Genomic DNA, 7,523 nt, shown 5'->3' with positions numbered 1-7,523 from the left:
TATACAATAAAATCTCAATATTAGCTCACAGTGTTCACTACTGCCCCCCTCTGGTGGGTGGAAGTCTTCCTCAAACAAACGAAAGTCAGTAAAACTCTGTGTTGTCATGTTATAAGAATAGATCAAAAAGAACAAGACTTGAGTTTCCCACTTTACTCAGCTGGCAGGACAAAAGGAACTGAAATGGCTGTGGCAGCTGAGGATTGGGCCTCTATATGGGGGTTATTATTAACCATGCACCCATCCAACCTTAAAAATATTCTTTCCTTGAACTAAAGTTTGAGGATTTTCTGGTTCGGACCATGGTGAAATATCAGCAGCCTGAAAAGATAAGTTTACCCAAAAATGAAAATTCAGTCAGTCAGTCAGCTTTTGCATCCACTTCAGACAGGGTGCACGCCAAATATTTTAGCTTAGCAGCTGCAGTGAAGATTTCAACATAAAAAAGGCTGTAAATTATGTCTTTTCACATCAATTTGGGATCTCGGGGGCCTCCAGAGACTTTGATTACGCTGATCGAGCTGATCGTTTTCTTTTCAATTGTTTTTCAACATTTTAAAACAAGTCTCAGTCTATTTCAGTTGTACTGCAACCACTGTTATGTTGTGAAGTCTGAAGAAACTTCCCCTGTCTTTCCATCAGCACGGGGGTGTGTAGATAACGACTGAATTTTCCTTTAGAGTTGGGACCAATCCAATCGAGTACTGGTAAAGCTGATACTGACATAAGTCACGTTTAACTGGACTTGAACTCTGGAATTGGTATCAGTATCTGTGTCGGCTGTAGTGGACCGGACACAGGAATATACAAAGAAACTGAATTGTTTCATTAACATTTTGATGGTTTAATCAAAGGTTCTTTGTGCTGGCATTAGAGTGCACAAACACACCCACAAAGAGTGCGACAACACCTATAAAACCAATAGCTTTTTTCATCCTCACACAAACAAATAACAGTGTCATCAGGTGCGCAATTAATGTATGTGGGTACAACCACTAGGAAGTTGAAACAACGCATAAGTGAACACAAAAGCACCATACATAGAAGTGGCTGTGAGTATCCCATTGCTGTACACTTTAATTATGAAAAACATGACATTTCCACCTTGTAGTTTTGTGGCATTGAAAAAGTTAGTCTGCCACCTAGAGGGGGTGATCATCACCTGCTTTTAAAAAAGCGTGAGGCTTATTGGATTTTCACCTTACAGACCTGGTTTCCCAGGGGTCTAAATGTTGAACTGATGTTATGAGTTGTATGCGCCTACTGCTATGGCCCTGCCGGATCGTGGATGCGCCTACTGCTATGGCCCTGCCGGATCGTGGATGCGCCTACTGCTATGGCCCTGCCTGATCATGGATGCACCTACTGCCATGACCCTGCCTGACACCCACCACTACTGTCGCTAATATTAGTCACATCTCTGTTACATACGTTCCACTACTATTATTGTAATGCATTACTACATACTATCCTTACCATTAATCACTACTACTGTTATCACTAGTAATCACATTTCCATGTGCATTTCATTATTATTGCTGTAATACATCTTTATGTACTTTCACTCCTGTCAACCATCGCTTATAATTGAATACATTGTGATCTCGTTGATCTGCTCTGTACATGCGACATCTATTGCACGTCTGTCCGTCCTGGGAGAGGGATCCCTCCTCTGTGGCTCTCCCTGTGGTTTCTTCCGCATTTTTTTTCCCTGTTAAAAGGGCTTTTTTTGGGGCAAGTTTTTCCTCACTCGAATCGAGGGTCGAAGGACAGAGGGTGTCGTCTCTGTACAGACTGTAAAGCCCTCTGAGGCAAACTGTGATTTGTGAATTTGGGCTATACAAATAAAATTTGATTTGATTTGATTTGATGAGTTGGGGCTGTTCTGTTACCTTTGAGATATTCTCAGTGAGTATTTTTACAGATATTTTTTCTCTATACTTTATGGATGTCTCATGTTAGATTCTGTTTTAAACTATTTCTTTGAAGCCTAGATTTATATATATATATATATATATATATATATATATATATATATATATATATATATATATATATATATATATATATATATATATATATATATATAGATATATATATCTATATATATATATAGTAAAATATATCAGTCAAATGTTTAAAATGAACAAAATCATTGAATTCAATCAGCATTTGATTTGAAATATTAAAAAAAAACAGTAATATTCTGGAAGAAACAGAAAGTGAGCAACCCAATTGGATAAATGTTTGCAGTGTACGTTCCAGCAAACGATATGATGAAAGTTAACATTTCTTTACGTTTATTTAGGTTCAATTTTCAATTTTATTATGTGACAACGCAGGGCTTATGGTCTGATAAGGTTAAGGTACAAAAAGCGCTTGAGGCTCAGGAAATGATCATGGTTTGGCTTACCTGGTCCTGTTGCCACAATTGTATTGTTTATGGCTTGACAGCGTTCTCGCCTTGCTATAACACCACAACTATTAACATTAAAGGCCAATATTTTATTCTGACACTGGGCTGAAATGAGCTGACACATGATTACAAAAGTAATGGAATTACAGGTCTGTTTGTCATTTAAACATTCTAATATGTACAGATGTAGAAACTTTAACATTTTCTGACAGTGATAGCCTGGCCCCAAGACAATTGCTTTGCTGACAATAGGATTTCAAAATGGCCGCGTTCAGTTGTGTGTAGCGTCTCCTTGTTTTTTTTTCTTAATGATTTCCCCTGAATTTTGCTGACAGCCATCTACACTCATGTGGTCAGTTTAGGCTGCACATCTCCCCATCTCCAACTCAGTTTGGTTCATAAACCTGAGGCAGAATGAGCTGAATTTGCCCAAGTATCCATACTGAGGATCATCAGATTAACCTCTCCATCTATGAATGTCCCAGCGAGCCAGCATGCAGCTGCTGCCTCCTAATGAGGACCACAGGGGCCGCAGGCTGAGCCACAACATATGCACATAATGGAGGTAAAGATGGAGGATTTCAATTCTGTACTCTCAGTGTTTGCTGTAACAATTGACTGAAAATCCATCTCATAATCCAGCATTCATACTCATTCCAGTGGATTTATCTTGGACGTGTCTCAACACTCTGACTGTATGTTGTCAGTGCCTGTTAGAAAAGAGAGCGTTTCTATTTTAATTTAATGTATTCAGTGTATTTTCTCCTCAGTTGTTTTGAGTGTGTCCACTAGATGGCACCGCTGCTTTTCTGTTAAAATGCGATCATGAGGCTATTGGTTCCTTTCATGAGTGAGGTACAATGGATGTGCCAGATGTTCACTGGGACCTCCAGGATAACTGCACTGAGTATGCTAATGCAGCATGTATATAATGTGCATATTTAGTGTAATGATCATTAATATCCCTGTGTGTCTTGGCCAGCACTATTACATGTAATGATCTAACTGTAATGATATGACTTGAGGTAATTAGCACTCCTGTTAGAGAACAATTTGTGAGATAATGTTATACCCACACTAGCAAAGAGTTTTTAAAAAAATCTGATTTCATTGATTTGAACTTTTATTAGAGACAAGAAAAAAACACACAGATATACACACATACATATTGTATACCCACACATATACACATATACATACCCATACATATATATATACACACACACGCTTACACACTTAATAAATAGCTTATATGTAATTTTATGTTTCGCTCCCAGGGTTGGAAGGGTTAATTTATTTCGATACAGTTACTAATTACCTGTTAAAAAATGTAGTCAGTAACGTAATCAAAGTATCATAATATTAAAGTAATGTAACTTGATTACTTGCCATTACTTTTGTGATTGCCTCAATACCAAACATATACAAATAAAAACGAGAAATAATAAATATTAATGAGTTTGTTTGTTTGTTTGTTTGTTATCTTGATATCATGTGTTCTGTAAGAATACACACCTTGTCATGATTTTAGTTTTTGGTTAGTTATTTCCTGTTTTATTTTGTAGTTATATCCTCTTGTGTCTCATTGTCACTCACCGGTGTTCCTGGTGTTCTGTGCTCCCTGATTTCCCCCCCACACCTGTCTCTCATCGTCCTTGTTACTTCAGCCTTTGTTTTCCCCCTTACTCTTCGGTGGTTGGTCTGTTTTGGCTCCTGTGTCTCCTTTGTGTCTCACCTGTCCCCGGTCCTGTGTTCTACTCATGTCTACCTGTGTCAGTTCCTGTACTCCTCGCATCCCCCTAGTTTGTTTAGTTTTTACAGTTATGGATTTCTGTTTTGTGGCCTTACCCTTTAGGATTTCAGCTCTCATTAAAGTTCATTTTTGTTTTCTATCTGCTTGTCTCTGTATCAGTATTGTCTCCTCACCATTTTCGTGACACACTTGTGCATTTGGTTTCACTCACCAGAGTGATGTTGCGTGAGACTCATGATGGGTTGTCATGTGTGCACATGTGCATGATTACAGACTAGTACATCATTCTTTATTTTAAAATTGTAATCCTGTTAGTAATCCTCTTTTTTTACCAAATGTGTCTGTAATCTATTTAAAACCGTATTTCTGAAACTTTACTGGAATACAGTCACCTTTTCTTGTATCCTGATTTTGCTGTTGCTTGTTCATATCTCTCTGTTTCCATTATCTGTGTTGTTATCGGTTTGTGGACACTCGTGTCATACCTCCACACCCCAACCACACAAACATCTTCGTAGTGTTGGCACTAAACACTACAACACAAAACCAAATAGAGTACATAAAAATACTGGGTAGGTTGACTGAAACCAACGCTATGATACCAAAGGGAGTCAGAAGGCGTGTTCACAGCACATACTCTGGCATCACCTACAGGATATAGCATTCTCAAATTAATGTTCAGTAAACAAAAATAAACACCCCCTGATTTCTAACCGCAGTCTGCTCCTACTCATTATCTTGAGCAACCGTATCCTTCAAAACAAGTCTCCAAGCTTGAAATCAATATGTTGCCCAGCCTTACACATGTATCAGTACTCTACACACATATATGGCAGACAGACATTTGAACACCACAGTTTCACAGGTGTTACTCTTTACTCTGTCTTTCTTTTCTTTCTTCGCAGCAGGCCTTCCAATTTTCCTTTCAAGTCTCATCAGTTTTCATAACGTATGGTGAAGGCAGGTGTGATATTAAAGGCTGAAGGTGGCAGGGATGTAATACGAGCACAGCACAGACTGAATTCCAGCGGTTTTGGACTTGAACCCTGTATCACTCATCAACCATTTCTCATGTCAGAGGATCTCCTCATAAATACGGCTGACATGGACACTCTTGTGATGTGCTACCATGTAAAACCAACCCTGTGTGTGTCTAACTCTGACTTTTGATATCTGCTGAACCTAAACTGAGTGTAAGTCTGTGACCTCTGCTGAGTTCATGGAACATGAGTGGTGTTAACATTCGTCATCTTAAGCTTGGCTGCTCCTGTCTCAGACCGGCACAGACCAGACAAACAGGACATATTTACATACCCCAGTATGACAGCTGCTTGTCAGTCACTTCAACTCTTCAGACTGCTGCTGCAGAGGTGTCCCCTGGCAGATTCTAACAGCTGCATGTCATTGCGTGTCTCCATTGTTTTGCACTGGAGTGAACCGCACAGGGAGGTCAAAGGTCACTGCCTCTGTCACCTCCATGGTGCAAGGTCATGCAATAATTGAGCTGCATTGTCATCGTAATCTTGTTTACTCGTTAAGTAATGCACAGGGGGACAACTTGGCTCAAGTGGGATCGTTTACCAGAATGTATCTGCTGATTTTGTGACATTTCTGAACAAATATTTCCGACTAAAGTGTTGAAACTGTCGACTGAACTTGACATTTACACACGGAAGAAAGCTTCAGTTCAAGGACGCTGAGCCATTGTTACAGTTAAATTTTTCCTGGAATTTCCTTTTGTTTTTGAGCAATTCAGCCTTACGCTTGTGATTTTCCAGAAGTTATGCGATTACTCAGTTCACTGGGGGAATAGATCGGGCAGCAGGACATGCATGTGGAATAACAAGCAAGCGCTCACGCACACCGAAAGGTATGTGGAAAACATTCGAGAGGTAACAGTTCAACCTGCAATTAAAACACAATAGGTATTGTGCACAATGTTTCTGAGCACTTTATCTGCATACCTCTCCGTTTCCCCTGTCGACCCTGGCTGCGCAGGAAACTGTCACAATGGCTAATAAATTGTCCGATCAATGAGGGAGCCAGGAGCCGGGGGGAGAGCGGATACAGTCGGTGTTTACACAAGGATGGGGAGCATTTCAGTCGCGAAAAACAGCCACGTTACAAAACAGCACGCTGATACATGCAACATGGGAGCAATCGGCGTGCAGTCAGAAGGCTGTCATGATATCAGTAATAAGCAGGAAGTGATGCAAGTGTGTTATGCATATTCACTGGAAAGAAGACACAGCTTATCGACCCCATGTTTGTACTTTTGATAAGAGGAGTCAGACCACATTTGTGGATGTGCCTCTCCTTATCGGCAGCAAACTGCTGCGGTGACATGACATCATAGAGAGGAAGAGCCCTCCGCCCTCTGTACTGCCCCTTATTTGGAAAATTACATCATTGACCATCCTCAGCCTGTAGGGAGGAGTATACATTTTCTATTTTTACTGTAAAGTGTCAGTGACGAAAGAGAGACAAGACAGAGTACTTTACACTGCAGAGTATTTGTGCTTTTGCTGTGTGATACAAGAACAAATGAAATGTGTTGATTGGACTGTTGGGGGTGAGAATTCACACATGCAACATTAAAAAAAAACTCCCTACATTTTAACACAAATATCCATACTTTCTACTCTTTACATTTTAAAAACCGGCTTGTTACTTTAGTTTTGATGCATTCGAGGGTAATAATCAATTATTTTTATTTTGCGTCTTTGCATGCCACCTTTCCAAAAGGCATAACAAGAGTGAAACAGACAGAGAGGGAAACTCACACAAGATCCTAGAAAGAGCAACATGCTTTGAAGCCAACTTTCATAGAGGCCAAACCATGTAAATACAATGTCAAGTGATGCACTGGGGCCCAAAAAGACTTAACCCCTAAGCTTACATTGTAAAATATGTGGCAGTAAAACGGTGGAAACATTGGTTGCATCACAACTTCTGCAAAATGAATTGTTTGACTTTAATAATTTGGTCCAGTAAAATCTGGAATATCTAGAAGAGCCACAAGATCAAATCATTTTATCTCTATTCAAGTTAGCAGGGCGCTAAATCCAAATTTAGCTGACTCTGTTGGTGGAAGTCTCTCAGGTGGACGCTCTGTGGGCCACACAGCACGGAAGATCCGGGTAATTTTAAGAGCCAGGAAGTCAAAACATTTTGGCTTCATGCGCTACTGAGGAGCTTACATAGGAATGAATGGGGCTCCACCTCCATCACCATCCAGGTTTTAATGTAACACTCTTGGACTTGTATCTGCAGAGACCCTGCAGCCCTCTGTATTTTCTTATGTTCTCAATCTTTTGCTGTGCTCAGGATGCTTTACCAACCCAAAATGGTGGT

This window comes from Pagrus pagrus (assembly GCF_965226575.1).
Source record: "Pagrus pagrus genome assembly, chromosome: 14".
NCBI classification, from domain to species: domain Eukaryota; kingdom Metazoa; phylum Chordata; class Actinopteri; order Spariformes; family Sparidae; genus Pagrus; species Pagrus pagrus.
Note: the sequence above shows the minus strand (reverse complement) of the source record.